The sequence below is a fragment of the Bactrocera tryoni genome, chromosome 2 (genome assembly GCF_016617805.1).
Source record: "Bactrocera tryoni isolate S06 chromosome 2, CSIRO_BtryS06_freeze2, whole genome shotgun sequence".
NCBI classification, from domain to species: Eukaryota; Metazoa; Arthropoda; class Insecta; order Diptera; family Tephritidae; genus Bactrocera; species Bactrocera tryoni.
Genome location: NC_052500.1, coordinates 57,369,644 through 57,387,296, shown reverse-complemented (window position 1 = coordinate 57,387,296; position 17,653 = coordinate 57,369,644). Strand labels below are relative to the sequence as shown.

Genomic DNA, 17,653 nt, shown 5'->3' with positions numbered 1-17,653 from the left:
TGTGAGTTTTGTTTACTGTTCCGAAGTCGTACACATTTTCACAAAATCTTCTGTTTAACAACAAAGCTTTATGGCCTAAATTTAAATAGGTTTGTTTGCTTATTCATCATATATTACGTTTTATTACCTTACAAAGGTGATCGTAGTTGCGTCAATTCTAATATCCTCGAGCAACTCTTTGTGATGTTTCATCTCTACAGTGGATAAGGCAAGCAAGTAGCGGTAAATTGAGTTCAGTGAAGTAATGGCAATATAATGTCGACGGCGATGTCACCAAAAGTGCATCAGTAAAAAACCATCACATGTATTAAGAGATGACAGCAGCGTAGTTGAGATGCCATAGTTTAGTCGTTGCAAGCACACCAGTTTCAAGTAGATGTTGATCAATTAATGAAAATAGAGCAAATATAAGAAAAAAAAACAAATTTATTAAATTAGTACATGGTTTTACGTATATATAATATAAATGAACCTTTGCTACAAGCTAATAAAACATGAACTGCTTCTTAATCTAGAAATATGTCTCAAGCGATAGTAGTCAATGTTATAGAGGGTATGCATAGATAAGTTAAGAGATGCTGTATATAATCAGGATTTCCTTCTTTAATGGTTATAATTTTTCTATGTAAAAAATTATTAAGCTTTATTTTCCGCGCTTGAACTTTCACTTTTATACTTATATACAAGTCAGTAGTGAATTATTTATAATTTTTATTGGGTAGTCGAAAAAGTCTTTTCGTATTTTGTCAATAGATGTTGTTGCAGTCGTATATTTTCAGTAATTCCAATCACATTGTGTCCACATAGTGTTGAAAACATGAGATTTTAAGCTTCATTTAACTAAAAACAAATTAGCTTGGGAAAGTTGAAAAAAAGTTACAGCTGTTCAAAAATGAGTAAAAATAATGAAGAAATTCGCTAAATTTTGAAATTTTTGTATAAGAAAACGATGAATGCCACGAAAGCCACCAATGAAATTTGTCAAGTTTGCGAAAACGATGCTGTATCAGTTCGTGTAGCACGAAAATATTTTTTCGACTACCCGATAGAATACACTACGAGATGCAGATTACTTAAGGCATTTATTGAAAAAATTTAGATTTTATTTGCTGGAACTAATTAAGGCAGCCATTTCTTCTCTTATCGGAATTAATATTGTATATTGTTATTTATAATACCATAATAGCTATAAAAATATATAACTGAACAATATAAAATAGTCTTTTGTCTATGCACTTATATTTCATTGATTCTCATAGGCGTGTATCTCAGGCAATGAATGCTAAAAAACAGCTATAAAAGAGAAAATTAAGCATTAAAAGCAACAAAGTCTTTGGTAAACGTGTATGGTACAAGGTTTTCCAACAAAAGTGATATGAATTCTTAAAAAAAAAAAACACATACAAATTGTTAAGAGAATTCAAATGATATTTATTTGATCTGAAGTACAATCGATACAATTAAGTTCTTAATGTAACATGATTCAAATGGTCTCCCGTGATTCCACCAGAGTAAAAAGCACACCAAACTGCCGATGTGGGTGAATTTTGATGGATGTTCTTCGCAGCAGAATCGAAATTTTTGTCTAATTACGGCAACACAATTTATGTGTTCAGTTTGTATGGAAGCTATATGCTATAGTAATTCGTTCTGAACAATTTTTTTGGAGATTATATTGTTACATTAAGCAGTAATCCATGCCAAATTTCGTGAAGATACCACGTCAAATGCGAAAGTTTTCCACACAAGCCCTTGATTCCGATCGTTCAGTTTGTATGGTAGCTATATGCTTTAGTGGTCCGATATCGGCAGTTCCGACAAATGAGCAGCTTCTTGAAGAGAAAATGACGTTTGCAAAATTTCAAAACTATATCTTAAAAACTGAGGGACTAGTTCGTATTCATACAGACAGACGGACAGACAGACGGGCTTGGCTAAATCGACTCAGCTCGACATACTGATCATTTACATATATACTTTATAGGGTCTTCGACCCTTCCTTCTAGGTGTTACAAACTTCATGACAAACTTAATATACCCTGTTCAGGGTATAAAAATTACAGATTCTATTCACATCATCCCAATTGAAATCCCGGTATTAGTGACCACAGGTCCAACATACATAAATGTAAACACCGGTGTAGTGAAGATAGCAGTAATTGCAGCTTTTTATGCAGGATAAGCTGGTCTATTGGCAAGTCCGTTCAACCAGCAAAATCAAGTGATTTCCAACAAAGAAGAAAAAACAGACTTTCTCATGTCTACTTGTATGTATATGAGAACATATGTATATATATATATACATATATAGGTTTTTGTGCTTTAAAGGACATTTTTACCTAGTCATAACATAGCATATATGGACAATGCAGCAGACTGCAGCATAAATTATCTGTACAATGCCAGACAAGCAAACAAAAGACTGGTCACATTTAAACAGTATATATGTATGTGAGGAACCCTTGCAAGTTATGCAAGCAACTCTATTAACACTATAATGTACATACTCATATATTTATACTCTCGCAACAATGTTGCTAACGAGAGTATTATAGTTTTGTTCACATAACGGTTGTTTGTAAGTCCTAAAACTAAAAGAGTCAGATATAGGGTTATATATACCAAAGTGATCAGGGCGACGAGTAGAGTCGAAATCCGGATGTCTGTCTGTCCGTCCGTCTGTCCGTCCGTCTGTCCGTCCGTCCGTGCAAGCTGTAACTTGAGTAAAATTGAGATATCATGATGAAACTTGGTACACGTATTCCTTGGCTTCATATGAAGGTTAAGTTCGAAGATGGGCAAAATCGGTCCACTGCCACGCCCACAAAATGGCGGAAACCGAAAACCTATAAAGTGTCATAACTAAGCCATAAATAAAGATATTAAAGTGAAATTTGGCACAAAGGATCGCATTAAGGAGGGACATATTTGGACGTAATTTTTTTTTGGAAAGGTGGGCGTGGCCCCGCCCCTACTAAGTTTTTGTATATATCTCGGAAACTATTATAGCTATGTCAACCAAACTCTACAGAGTCGTTTTCTTCAGGTATTTCCATATACAGTTCAAAAATGGAAGAAATCGGATAATAACCACGCCCACCTCCCATACAAAGGTTGTGTTCAAAATCACTAAAAGTGCGTTAACCGACTAACAAAAAACGTCAGAAACACTAAATTTTACGGAAGAAGTGGCAGAAGGAAACTGCACCCAGGCTTTTTCTAAAAATTGAAAATGGGCGTGGCCTCGCCCACTTATGGACCAAAAACCATATCTCGGGAACTACTAGACCGATTTCAATGAAATTCGGTATATAATATTTTCTTAACACCTTGATGACATGTACCAAATATGGGTGAAATCTGTTAAGAATCACGCCTTTTTTCAATATAACGCAATTTTGAATTCCATCTGATGCCTTCTCTGTATAATACGAGTATATACATTAGGAACGAATGATGATAGCGGAATAAAACTTTACACAAATACGGTATTTGAAAAATATGTAAATGACGGATAATGAAATCTCGATTATCACTTTATCGTGCGAGAGTATAAAATGTTCGGTGACACCCGAACTTAGCCCTTCCTTACTTGTTTTCTGAAGCATTTTGTTTTAAATTCTACTTATAGAAGACACTTCTAGTTGTAAATATATCGACATGTAGTACATTGTATTTTACTCTGACTATGACTTCCCATGAAATATCAACGCGCAATAAGTGGTTATGTAAGCACTGAGCATAATTGACCTTGACATTTTAAGAGAAACGATTTGCCACATAGTTGCGTATTGAACCGTTAATAATAAGGGTTGGAAAGTATGCATATAATTTATAAATATATATAAATTAATATGATTGGGAACCAAATAAAGTGATAGAATGAATTCCTTGTTCTTATTTAAAATATACATAGTGTTCAGAATTTTTAAGAGGTAATTCCTATTTATAATGAATTATAGTATGGATGTCTGTATAATACTGATTTTTCAGTTCTTTTTAGTATTTTATTCCTTTTTTAGGATTCTATCTGTTAACCTGTTCATTTAACAGAGTCAAGCCTTCTGTAAAGAGCTTAAAACTTATTTAATATTACGAGTCTTTTCTTTTATTTGCTGGTCACCCCGATCATATCAAGCTCAATAATGCGATAAAAGACACAACCTGGAATTGGTTGAAAGTTTACAAATTTGGAAAGAAAACTCGGTTTGTTTACAAACCATAAATACCCGTACATATCTATGTATGTACAACAGCAATACCCGTAAATATTTTTCATTGCACCACTCGAATGCTATAGAGGCAAGGAGACAAAAAATGCAGGTCGGTTGTCGTAGTCTTGAGAAAAAACAAAACAAATTTATCGGGCACAATCAAACGAAGCTTATTTGTAGATCCAATCTTCTTCCGTTTGTCTAAAGACTGCTTCCTTCAGTATCATTCTTGCTTTATTTTCATTCATTGCTGTTATTGTTTTGGCAGTTAAGGCAGGAAGTAAACATTATTGTCGCTATATTTTCCATATATGCACTCAGCTTCAGTCACATTCAAGTAATCAAATCCTTTACAAGTTGTTTGCATACATACAGTCATAGCATATCCTAAGGCGTCAAAACATACACTTGATGTTATCATAAAAGGAACAGCAGCTTCAGTAAAATTGTGTAACATTAAATGTTGCCCACAATTGAAGAGAAATGCAAATATGTGTGCTGAGAGTTGAGTAAGTTAATATGGCTTGCTTAGGTTAAGACGAAATGATGACACTAAGTTAAAATGGTATGAAAATTGGGGAAAACATTAAATTTAACTGTTATGGAATTATGTATGTTGGAAAAAAATGTTGAATATAAAAAAATTAAAGAACACTTGGTTAGTGTTGCTCATTAAAGTATTTGTCGGAAAATATTTTCAGCACATCTAGAAAGTGACTTCAGCCAATGATATCAATGGTCTACTGTGGCTTAGTCGTCGTAGATGTAAGAAATATTTAGCATATATGTATTTGGCCTCATAAATCATGAAACGATCCGTGATTTTGTAAGATTTGTTTCCTCTTATTTTATATATTTATTTCCATTTTAAATTACAAAAATTGGAAATCATGACACATATTTAATAACATATTTATTTATGACGGCACTTTTGTTTTAAAAGCTAAGGATACATTTAAATTAATAGAGAAAAAAGGACGTTATGTTTAGTTTCAATAAAACTCCTTTATAAACATTTTTTTTTATAATTTTCAGTTAACAATGTCTCTTTAAGGCCAAGCTCATCAACCTTGCTATCTAACTTTAGCTTCTGGTTAATCGCAAAAAAATATCGGGATATTATAATTTCTAAGTGACGTTTCGGACAGTTAATGCGTATTAAGTAATATTAGGAAATTTATTTTTGTTGTCTTGTGTAATATTTACAATTTCAGAACGGAAAGATATACGCAAGAAAACTGTTTACAAAATATTAAAATTTATTATTAAAATAATCATTCTCCAATTGCAACCTTTTGTGCACTTTTACATCATATGGTCGCAATAATTGTCCACCTGTGCTCACTGTTCGTCGAATTGTTGAAAATTGCGTAGGTACATTTTCTTTACATAAAGTTCAAGTGCCAATAAGTGTCAATTTTTCGATTTCATGAAATTTTCAAGACTTAGGACTGCCTCGAACATCAACCTGGCGGATTGGGAGAAAGGATTCGGGCTAGCATCCCTATAAAATTTTTCTCACTCACGTACTCGAGAATTGGATTAACAAATTCGTTCCTGCAAAAGAAGTCGTGGAGGCTATTTGTATGATCTTATATTCAGATATTAATAGTATTGATTGAACTTCACATCAAATAAAAAAGACATTTGAATTGCATTAACATTTAATGTGTTTTTTATTTTTAAGAAATTATATGACTTTCATTGGAAAACACTGTATTGTTTAAGTCTGTGCATATGGTGATAGCTATATTAATTGTAGAGATGGTATTTTTTGAGCGTTAATTGAATTGCCCTTCCGAATGTAATTCGTCTTGGTCAGTTTTAATAAAATTTTGCTTCTAGTTCAAATATCTGTAACTCCTCTCGACATTTGTATGCGATGCGAAACATTATGTGCTCTTATAAACATAAATACGAATTTAATTTAAGAAAAGCACACACAAAACCAATACCTATACTTATACAATTATACGAATACGAGAGGTGCCGTATGGTTCTAAATTCTATTATTTCATTATCTTGCCTATATTACGGCATGGCTTAAATTGAAAGCTAAGAGAGCAAAAACAGAAACATCCTAGGCTTTTGGAAAAAGAAATTAAGCTTGGGAAATAACGGATACCCTAATTTGTTTATATACACTATAAATGTGTGCATTTGTGTACACATGTTAGTTTATAATCGGTTAGATGCAATTCAAGCATGAAGAATAAATATTTACTCTGCCGGTGTGCGTGTGCGTTACGGAGATAAAATGTTTACCAAATATTTTGGGTATAAGCATATAAGTCAGCTTAGATATTATTAGATGTTGATATTAAACTGCAAGTATAACATTTAAGAAAGACTAAGTTCGGGTGCAATCGAACATTTTATAATCTTGCAGGTGTAAAACCAATCATATAAATTAAAGTCAAAAAGCTGTTCGAAAATCCTGATATATGCGGTACAAAGTCACCCGGAAGTTCGAAAATCTTTATATCAGATATAAGGAGACTAAGGAAAGTTTTGGCTCTAATCAACCCATATTTGACATACAGACATAGCATTTTCTGAGAAAGATCAGCCCAGAAATTGTATTATCTATTTCACAGAATGACTGTTATTTTCGATCAAAAGTCGACTTTAGATATCGGGGTTCAAATATTCGTTAGGCTTTAACAGTTTTTGTTGGATTTGAACATTTTTGGTCATAAAGGGGAATACACTAAAGGCGTTATTCGAATCAGTTGGAATTCATAATGATGCTATATGGGTATACACGAAAATAATTCACATAATTTAGCGAGGGCAAAATTAAATAAAAAAATTTCTGAAATATTTGGTAGTATTCCATATATAGTAGTTTTAAATTTATTAATTAATAAATTTTCAGGCTTATGATTTATAATTAACAATCAGTTCCAGGGTTCCGCGCTCCCTTTTCGCGTATAAAAACTTCATGTGATCAATATTCCAATGCTCGTTCGCAAAAACAGTAAGACCTTTTAATTTAAATTTCGGGCGAAATTCCATTATCTAAGTTGGTATGACTGTCAGTGACATCTGGGCAAATTTCACTTCAAAAAAGTCGTTAGAGTTTAGAGTTAAGATTGGTAAAAATTATTCCAAGAGAAAAATCCTTAACGGCGAACCATGTCCAGGACGGCCATCAAAATCAACTGATGATTATCAAACAAATAAAGAAATTGATGCTCGAAAATCGACGATTAACAGATAAAGATCTTTCTGTCAACATTTGAATATCGGAAGGACCAGTCTAAACCATTTTGAAAGATCCCTTAGACCCAAGAAAAGTGAAAGCACGATCGGTTCCACAATTACTAAATTTTTCGAAAAGACAACCTTGAATTATCGTTTATGAAACAAGGCTTTCCGACTATCAGACGGTCATGAAACTATTATTTTATTATTTTTTTTATAAGTATTAGTCATAAGGAAATCCGTTGGAGCAAAATAACCGGATTTTTTCGTTTTTATATTTGGAGGGCCCAAATAATCACGCTTATTGGTTGGCAAGCTGGTATATTTGGATATAAAGAGCTGTTACATCACTATTTTCATGAACACGACTGTATATATAGGAAACACTTTGTGTATATAAATACACATGACAGCAGAATTTGTAATTACATATCATTTCATTGTCATTGCGGCTAATTAAGTTACAGTGACCTATGGAGGTAGCAAAACCCGGAATAAATTTATACGAATTTAGAAAGAAATGCGCGAAATAGTAGATATTTAGCGGATACTATAAGAAAATGTTTTACCGGAATAATACTTTCACTCTAACATGTATCTGAACTTTTCGATCATAGACTGTTTAAACCAAACTCTGGCTGTATTTTCTCTGTCCACATATGTATATGCGAGGGAGATTTGGGTGGGTAGAAGCCCCTAGAAGAGAGACAGTGTGCTCTTTAAAGGTGGATGGTCAAGGTTTGGGACGAAGGGTAGTGGATTGGTATATAGTCAGCAACTCGCAATAGGTTGCACATTTCCTGATTAATGTTCCATTTTCCAAACCGTGATTGTTGCCATTAACGTGTCGGAAGATCTATTGCTACGGAGTGCAGCCTTCTTTAGAGAAGTGATAGCCACTCTGATATCAGGGCTCCGATACTAGCCTTGAGCTTGACTTACCATGCGTTTAAAGCTGATTAGGGAATTCCTAACCTTCTTAGCTATGGCATTGAGTCACTGTGATAAGATTAGTTTAAATGGCAAGCTACAGCCGAATGGCTCGTAACTGCAAAGCTGAAAAGCTGGCAATGAATAAAAAGCACTATAGCTAGCTATCAGTAGAATGGGAACGGCTAAGTGCTTTGCTATGTTTGTGCATTCTACTAATGGATAGCCGACCTTCTTGAGAGCTTGGCCAGCACTGAGCGTAAAAATCGGTTCGAATCATCAGTTCCTGCGTTGTCACAAGTCCAATGAACCATTTTCTCTCAGTAAGCCTACACTATTAATAGCATAGGACGTCATTGCACTGTAGCGATCACCTTGTAAGGTTGAGAACTTTGATATCTCAACAGTAGAAATTCTTTAGAGTAAGATGAGGTAATAACATTTATTTCTCCATTGTTTAGCCTTCGCGAGATCAAGGCTTAAACTCTTGGAAGCATATACTGATTTCGCAATGAGCTGGTGGGTATAGAATTAAAAGTCTAAGCAGATTTGTATTAGCCTCAAGGCGTCTAGTCGACTTATATGGTTTTTTTGGGCTTCATAATGAATACTTAATTAAGCAAGACTTTATATATAGAGTTTGTGAAAAATTTATAATTTTAGTTTTGAAAAAACTAACTTACCAAAATGTGGCGCGATATGATCGCGTTCCTCTGACTCTTCTGGTACACCACTCATACCAGCATCATGATCAAAGGCATGCATATCCATATTCTCCAAATTCATATTATCCAAACTGCCACTACTGTCTCCTCCGCCTCCTCCACTACCATCGTGATAGTGACTTTGACCACGCATTTCGATAGTGAATGTGTGTGCGATGGCATCACCAGCTGCAATGGTTATATTCGTGCCGGAAGCAAGCGGCAGTAAACTACCACCAGCATCTGCGCCATTGTCAAGCCAAAACCAGAAGCTGTTAATACAAATTGCGGTAATTAACAACAAAAATTTTGGTATTTTACTTTTTCGCTTCATTTTAATTATACACGTTGGCTGCGGTGTTATGTCGGTTGTATTTTTCACTGTTGTTATTTTGTTTTCACTATCGTTCTTGCTACTTTGGCAAGCGTCGTTCGTATTCTACGCTATGTAAACCCAACCATGTTCCCGATTTTGTTGTTCGCGTGGCAGGCAGTTTTACTTGGACCGTTTCAGAGTTTATTAAATTACGCGTTTTCCGATGTCACAATGTTTTCACGATATTTGACGCGTTAATTTTATTATTGCCACAATTGTTACAATTACATGCATTTATTTACATACATCCACTGTATGGTAACTCACTTCTCTGCTGCTTCGTTCTAAATGAAAATGTTACGCTAAAACAGCTGCGACGTTCACTTGGCTTGGATATTTTAGGGCTTTATTTTCGAATCGTTAGAAATTATTATAATCGACAAATAGTTTTTAACAATTAGTAGCACATTGCATTCTGCTATTAGTACACACTTTTGAAGAAATTTATTTCTATTTCAGATTTTGCAAAATTTTAACAAAATGGCAAAAATTTATTATATAAATAAATAAATTCGGCTGCGTTTTTTATTTGTTATTATGCTTAATTGTCTTGTTGCCTTTCGTTCACAAAATTTTTATACTACATATTTACTACAGCAATTCTCCTTCGCTTTTGATGATATCTCTCGAAATCGGAAAGAGGATACAGAAAAATATGATGAAAATTCGTACATAAAATTTTGTTTAATATTTACATTCTAAGTATATATGTATATAAACTTTATACTAACTTTTAGAGAATTTTATGGTTCAGACCTTAGGTGTGATTCCCGTGTGAACGTTTTTTATTTATCAGGCGCCAATTGGTACCTTTTTATATCACTGCTGAACAGTAAATGAACTCTAGCCTTTGTCGATACACCAGTTGCAAATTTTCTTAATTAAGGAAGAGGATAGCGTTTAAATTTTTTTTGAATAGTTCCAATGTCGTATTTTCCATCGTTTCGAACACTTAACTTTTTTCATTTGCAAGTAACAAATTAACCCATTAGTAGGTTCCGAAAAACTAGAACCAACCTATACGAAGCTATTTGCTGAATATAATAGTTTGTCTAAAAAGTCTTGCGGTATTTTCGCTAGTTGGCGCTGAAAGTGCGTAGTTCTAGTTTTATTCGTCGCATCGGGTCATGGCTATACCTTTTTGGAAAGCTCATTACACGCGCTAACACGTATTTGATTGATTGTCGTTTCTTTTAAGTCGTTCGTGAGTTATAGCGTCGCAAACATGGAACAAAATAAAGAGAAAATACGGCATATTTTACAGTACTACTACGATAAAGGCAAAAATGCATCTCAAGCAGCCAATAAAATTTGTGCAGTTTATGGATCCGATACAGTTTCCATTTCCACCGCACAACGATGGTTTCAACGTTTTCGTTCTGGTGTAGAGGTGGTCGAAGATGCGCCACGCTCCGGAAGGCCTGTCGTCGAAAATTGCGATAAAATCTCTGAATTGGTCGAAAGAGACCGGCATAGTAGCAGCCGTAGCATCGGTCAAGAGCTGGGCATGAGTCATCAAAAAATCATTTCTATTTCAACAAAAAAAAAAAATCCAATAAAAATACCGCAAGACTTTTTTGACAACGCATTGTAAACTAAATTTCTTGCAATTGAATTTTTTTTCGAGACGCTCCAGAAAATCATTGGAATAGGCGTATTTTAAATACTTATAAATTAATTTAAAATATAAATTTGAATTGTTTCAACAAAAATCAATTATAAGAAGTAAATGAGGGTCCAAATACCTTCAGATGTAAAACGTCAACCAGAGGATCGGAATCCAAACAATTAAATATATAAAATATTTTATATAAAACTCACACACTGACCGATTAATCGACATAAGGTTTGTTAGAAACACGAAAATCATTATACCATACATATGTAGTATGTGGGAAATGGGGTAATATCGACCCGATTTTATTTATTTTTGCCAAAACTATATACAAATGACATGCCACATACTAATTTAATGTTTCCTTAAACTCATTAAGGTACCCCACATACAACCACCAATCATATGGAGTAAAATCAGCGGGATGTTTGAAAATCCTGATATTACATACTATATATATGGGATTATCAGCAAAATACACTGTGTAATTTTCATTGAGTTAACTTATGTAAATATTGACCGATATATCCAGTATAAAGTCACCTGGAAGTTCGAAAATCTTTATATTAAGTATATGGGGAATAAGGGAGGTATTGGTCCGATTCAACCCATTTTTGATACACGGATATACCATTATAAGAGAAGGATTATCCCTTAACTTCAGTTATATATATCACACATTGACCTCTCTTTCCGACCAAAAGTAAACTATAACACCTTGGTCTAAATATTCGGGACTTAGGGGCTTAAACAGTTTTTATTGGATTTAAGCAATTTTTTGTCGTAAGGTGGCACACACTAAAGACATTATTCGTGTAAAGTTTTAAAATTGGGCTTTACGGGAAAGTAGGGCTATATGGGAACTAAGCATGGTTGTTGTCTGATTTCGTATATTTTCACATAAGAATATAAGAAGTTAAGATCGGTTGGTCGGGTGCCGAGATATGGGATTACAAAAAAAGTGAGCGGTGCCACGCCCATCGACCACTTTTTACATCAGTTCCCATAAAGCCCTCTCATACCATCTTGGTGGTAAAATTTAATTTCCCTGGCGTATTTAGTTATTCAGCGCAATAGTATTGGTTTATTTTTGCGCTGTCGATAAAAATTCTTATAAGATTTGTACTCAACAAATTTGTTGTAGCTTAAGTGATATAGGAGATATGGTATACATTATACTTATTAGAGAGCGGGGCCAAGCCCACTTTTTCAAAACTTTTTTCCGGCAGGTGCCAATTGCTGCAGTAACCCCCTGTGCCAAATATGAGTTTTTTAATTTAATGCTTAGTTATGGCACTTTATAGGTTTTCGCTTGTGTTTGTGACAGTACTTCGATTACTCCTATCTACGAACTCGAACTTTTTTTTGTGCTAAGAAACCTGTATAACAATGTTCATCAATATAATACGCCAATAGATATGTTTAAGTTTTTTCCAACATAGCTTTAAATAATGAGATTATTTTTCCTACCAACTACATATAAACTGGATCATTATATTCAGCTTACTGTTAAAACAGCCACGAATTCTTTTGTTTATATCATATAGTTTATTTTATTGTATCCAACCTGATTTCTGGTGTTTAATTTTCAAGTTAATTAGGCAGGTACATTAACAATTATTTCTACTATATTATTAATCATGACAGTGATCATAGTTAAATTTGTGTGAACACAAAAAAACAGCTATATCGGAAAAAGTCATCACTTTCTTCCTGTCACTACCTAGCAAACTACATTATTCAGTTTGGGCAATCAAGATAATATAATCATGCCACCAAAAGGGAGCAAAGTAAACCACAAATAAATTGGCACGAAATGAGCATTTTAGCATAGAATATAACTGTGGAACAGTTAACAATAGACAATGAATGCAACTCCAAACTAAAAGCGACAAAACCAAGCAGTGACAAAAAAGAATAAGTAAATAGAAATCATAGAGATAAGGATTGTATTGAAAATGACAAAAGTACTAATGGTTGTGTGAATAGTAGACAAAAGAATATGTATTAAATTTGAAAAGAGTTGGTTGCTGCTAAACAGAAGCATCACGGTGACAGAATTGAGACAAACATGTTCACAAATATTTAAATATATATACCCCAAAAACAAAACTAGATAAACATTGAAAGAAAAATATTCCTGACAACACATCAAAAGGTGGAATAGTATAGCTTTGTGTTGGCGCTTATGATATTTGATAGATGCTAACGAGAAAGTAAAATGCAACAGAGAGAGAATAGGTGCAAGTAAGACGAAAAGCGTGGGAAAGAGAACCATTGAAAGTGGTAATTGGTGTCAGTGAAAGAGTAAAAAGGTGCGAATTTGTATGTACGTCTGTATGAACGAAAGAGAGTGTGAATGTCAGTTAAATTCCTTCACGGATAAATTAAAGAGGAGATTAATAAGGAAAATTATTTGAAAAGGCGCAACTAGAATCAAATCCATATGATTTTTAATTAGCCCCAAACTTTAAATGACGAGTGTATAAATTTGTCAGGTGATCTTTAGTTTGTGAAGTATAACATTTTGAGTGAACCGACTGTTTTTATTATGAAAAAAATGGTAAAAAGGAATTTCGCTTGTTGGGGAAATATTGCTTTTTGAAGGACAAAACTATCGTTCGAGCAAAAACTTGACTAGATGATGAGTTTCCCGAGGTTGTTATCGAGGAAAATATCAAAAAAGTCCACAAACTAATTTTGGATGACCCTAAAATGAAGATTTCCGAGATAGCCGGCACTCTAAAGATATCATCTGCACTTGACCATTATAACTTTCGCGAATATTAGTGTATAAGAAAGCTCTGTGCAAAGTGGGTGTTTGTGAACTCTCTTTTGACCAAAAAGGACGAGGAGTTGATGATTCGTAGCAGTGTTTGGAGATATGCAAGCTAAATAAGCCCGAAGTTTTATGTTAATATGTGACAATTAATGAGATATCGCTCCATTATTTCTCTTCGAAGTCCAGTCGACAATCATCCGAGTGTGCTGTCCAAACGATGAACCCGCTGCAGAGCGTGGAAAAACGCAACAACCGGCAGACAAGGTTATGGCGTCTATATTTTGAGCTACGTATTGAATAATTTTTATTGACCATCTTGAAAAAGCAAGCACCATCAACAGCGACTACTTCACAGTGTTAGTGGTTCATTTCGAGGACAAAAACGGCTGCATTTGAAGAAAAAGAAAGTTATCATTCACCAATGCAATGCACGGTGTCACAAGTCAGTGAAAACAATGACAAAAATCTTTAAATAGGGTTTCGAATTGATTCTATGTATGGACAAAGAGGCAAAGGTCAAATAATACCAGATGCATGCTATGGATAATGGTAATATTTGTAGTAATTATTATGCCATTATACTTAAAAACTTAATACTAACGTAGATTCATAACGTGAATATTTTATTATCTCTCGCCCAGAGAAATTAGAAAATTAAGATAATTTAATTTTTTATTTATTCTAGTACCTGTCTAAGTATATATCCTTGCTTGTGTATCGATATTTTGCAGCTATTTAGCAATTGAGTGCAACACAATATTATAGAGAGAGATAACAGCGAAAGGTTTATTGAAGTAAAAAAGCAATTGTAAGAATTTAAGTAGCACCCAAGAAGAGGAAATTATACAAACTCATTGTACAGCCATATATATTTATGTATTCATACGTTTTTTAACTCACTAAAAGGCGGTATTAAAGTAGATAAATCTGCTTAGCGGCTAACTTTGCGGCTACTTATATTTTAACCGCTTTCACTGCTGTTCGTCTGAACAATTTTGCTGTTTTCCTTTGAGAATAGTTAATTTAAAGCCTCCTTAGTTTCAAGCGAGCATCACATGAGCGGGATTCGCGTAGAAGCGGTAAAAAGGAAACGACGCTCAACCAGTTACTTGCTTTGCATTTCCTCTTTTTTTAACTTCTAACTACGTTTCGAACTATTGTGAGAATTAAAAAGTACCGTTATGTGAATTCACTGATGCCTTGATGTTGTGATGTGTTAGTGAATGCAGAGAATACACCGGAAGAAATTTTAGCGATTAACAATTGAGCAACATTCAAGTTAATTGTCAACATTTTTATTTGCAATGACTAAATTTATAACTAGGATATTGAAAGAGAAAAAAATCATGTTTTCAAAGCTTTACCCTTGATGTGTCCCTCAATGCAATACTAGCCGTGCAACCTAGTTGAATTCAGAGTGATGGATTTATCTAAGTTTGCTACGATATTTGTAACACCCAAAACTAAACGTCGGAAACCCTATAAAGTATTATATACACATATGTACATACATAAATGATATGCATAACGAGCTGGGTCGATTGAGCCAGTTTCATCTGTGTGTATGGCCGTCTGCCTATATACGCGAAATAGTTCCCCAGGTTTTAATAGATTCAAACGAAGTTTTACACCTGTCCTCAAAAGTCTCCTCATTTGTTGGAACGGCTGATACCGAACAACTAAATCATATAACTACCATCCAATCTGACCGATCAAACTCAAGATAAAGATTTTGTTATATCCATTTAAAACATAAAAAATTCATCTGTGAAGTGCACTATGGCTTTGGTGAAATCAAAATTAACAAATTTTCCCTTTCCTCTTCTTATTTGTTGCAATACCTAATTTACTTTCACGCATATGCTGAAGTGGACTCGATAAGAATTTGAGCTTTACTCTAGTCCTTGAAGGCCGTATGCTACAATTGAAGTATGTAATTATCCACGTGACCTTTATAAACCCTGCTGTTATTATTAAAGTGTTACAAAGCGTTATATTTTTAGTAATTTCCTTTATTAAAAATTTAAAAACATGAACTATAACTCTATGCATATATATATAATTTTTTTGTGGATACGATAAGTCTTCCAAATATGTTGATTGGCCGTAGCGACAATTATGCCCGATCCACTGAACAAAGTTTGTACAGCGCATATGTGCTTACCCACAGACTTATTTTTCCCTGCGGAACTCCCTGTAGGCTTTCAAATTGAAAGGTAAATTTTGTCCATTTCATTTTCTTCAAAGCAATCCCCTCCCGCTGCTATACACTTATGCCAACGAGTTTTCAGTCATCATAGCACTTGGAAAAATTCTCCGTCGTGATGGCTATCAGAGCCTTCTTCGATTCAGTTTTTATATCCTCAATTGAGTCAAAACGGTGTCCTCGGAGTGGTCATGAGAATTTGCTGAATAGCCAGAAGTTACACGAAGGTAAATCAGGTGAATGCGGGGGTTGCGATACGCTATTAATTGAAAATGTGACGAAATAATCACGAATAACCAATGCAGTATGAGATCGTGCATTATCGCACTTCTTTGTTCAATAAATTTAGACATAGTAAAAATGGAAGAATTCATTTTTAGAGCCTCACAAAACTACGCGTATTTGAGAATTCTAATGACTACGTCCCTTGATCGTATCGGCAAGGGTGCTCCTAATTTGTCGGAAAGTATTTGCCTTTCGTTTTGAGCGCAAACTTTCCACCACTACGTGATCTGCCGTTTCGATACAGTGCAATTTTTACAGATAGCTTTCGAAGTAGTCGTGGTCAGATAAAATCTGTGTAATCTTATCACCATGATCCCACGTAACCCAGTGTCTAATATCGGGTATCAGAGAGTGGGTTCACCTTCCCTCGTTGAGATATCCCATCTTTTCTGTCATTGCCAGAGGCACTTTTCATTAATTTTTGCCACTTATTTTGTATTGATATTGGCTAGGTGTTTTGTTTGCTCTTATGTCTCGGACTATAGCATACACTGTGCCTTGTCTTTTCTGGAAACCAAATCGACATGTGCATTTGTATATTGCAAACGCCTACTGAAATATTCAACGTTAATACTACATAAGTTTATATATCTTTTAAATTTTTCTTTAATGCCTTTATTTCCATTGTGATCAAACTGTCATTTAGTTATCAAATCTATGTAAAGCAATCAGATGCAGAAATCAGAAAAATATGTAAAAAGCAAACAAAATGAATAAGATGTGCTAACAAAACAATACGTAAGCATACAAATGTCTGGACACACCTTGCTAAGACTATTGACGCATTCAAACAAAACAGTAGGTGGGTGTAACAGCGTGTTGGCATTTCACACCTTCACTTTTGACTTAAACGGTATTTAAGACCTACACAGTAACCGACATACGAGTACTATATGTCGAAGCTATTCGGAAATTTATTTAAAAAATGGGGAAAACTAGAAACAAATATAAAAGGATATCGGCCAGGCAGTTAGTTGCCTGACGAAACATCATTAGTGCTAAGAAGTTATTGGCGTGACATTTTTGTTGCTAAGTGATGATTGTACGAGTAATAGTGGGCGCTTTAAGGTTCGCATAAGAGTTTTGTAAAAGTTTGCGGGACGTTTATTAACATTATATTTTCCACTTCGTATTTTTTCGTTTTCTTAAAATCAATTGATGATTGACCTTTTCCGATCCATATATTTTTATCAAAGCTTGTTTTTGCTTTTTTAAAGTCATAAATTACGAATTTCAATATGATCTCTCAATATACTTGATTTTCAAACAAACCCAAGTGAAACTTGAAAATATTTATAATTTATAAATATATAAACATTCGAACTTTGAAGGGC

At 34.1% G+C, this 17,653-nt stretch overlaps 1 pseudogene; it reads right to left on the bottom strand.

The window, feature by feature from the left end:
- Nucleotides 1-17,653, bottom strand: part of LOC120768778 — a 173,992-nt pseudogene that overhangs the window by 18,712 nt on the left and 137,627 nt on the right.